Genomic DNA, 1,136 nt, shown 5'->3' with positions numbered 1-1,136 from the left:
CTCAGGAACCTCCTCGGAAATACCGAAGTTGCATCTGCCTCTTTAGGAGGGGGAATAACCGCTGCCGGGAAAAGGCGGGCGAACACCCCGCGGGCACCCACCGCCCCACAGAAATAGGGGTGTCAGCCCACGGTACCCACACACTGGAACCCCGGGAGGATGGGGAAGAGCTCCGGGTCATTCAACGCAGCAGGTCGCGTGCTGGCGAGCAGCCAGGCCCTGGGATGCTTCTCTCTGACAGAGAGGAGGAGGAGGAGGCGGCAGCCTTCCTCCCGGAGCGGCTGCTTCTCCTGACATGCCGGAGCACAACCGGTTGCGTGGATAAAGCATCTCCCGGCTGCGGGAGGATCCTTCCCGGAGAGCATCACCCAACGGCCAGCACCCCGCGAAGCCACCCCGGGTCCCCCAAACGGTCCCATAAGCAGTTAGTGGGAGAGCGAGCGCCGGGCAGGGCGCAGGCAGGGGCGCAGGCAGGGGCGCAGGCAGGGGCGCAGGCAGGGCAGGGTGGCTCCGGTGGCGGGTTTCCCAACGTGCTGGAGGTGGGGAGAAGCAGTTTTGGAAGTGCCACGAGAAACCACAGACCCTTTCCTCCTCCCAACCTCGAAATGGGGGGGGGGGGGGGGGGGGGGGGGTGAACCCCCCCCCCCGGGCAGGGGGGCGGCAGCAGGGCAGGGGGAAGGGCAGCAGGCAGGGATGGGGCTAAGCCCCCCCCCAAGTTTCTTCTGCCACCGGAAAAGCAGGAGAGGGTTTTTCCACCCTCTCCCACCCCACATCCCACACACCCCCCCCAAATCCCCCCCCCCCAACTCCCCGCGGGGTTATTTTTAAGCGTGTTTCCCTACGACCTTCAAATGGCATCTGCCTGCATCCCCCTCCCCACGCACACGGCAGAGCCCCCCGCCCTGCCTGCCCCTGCCCAGCCCTGCCTGCCCCCCCCCCCCCCGGGGGGATGCGCAGGGGAAAGAGGGGGGTGACCCCCAGGGGGGTGGGGGTCACCGGCTCCTGCCTGCGCCTGCCCGCTGGGGGGGTGCGGGGGGGGTCAGGGAGGGGCTGGCGCGGAGCAGGGTGCTGGGGGGGGGCAGCACGGGGGGGAGCCCCATGGTGGGAGGGGGTGGTGGTGTCCCAGAGCACCCTCC

The sequence above is a fragment of the Vanellus vanellus genome, assembly GCF_965231255.1.
Source record: "Vanellus vanellus genome assembly, chromosome: 22".
Taxonomy (NCBI): Eukaryota; Metazoa; Chordata; class Aves; order Charadriiformes; family Charadriidae; genus Vanellus; species Vanellus vanellus.
The sequence above is the reverse complement of the archived record's forward strand: the minus strand, read 5'-3'. Positions refer to the sequence as shown.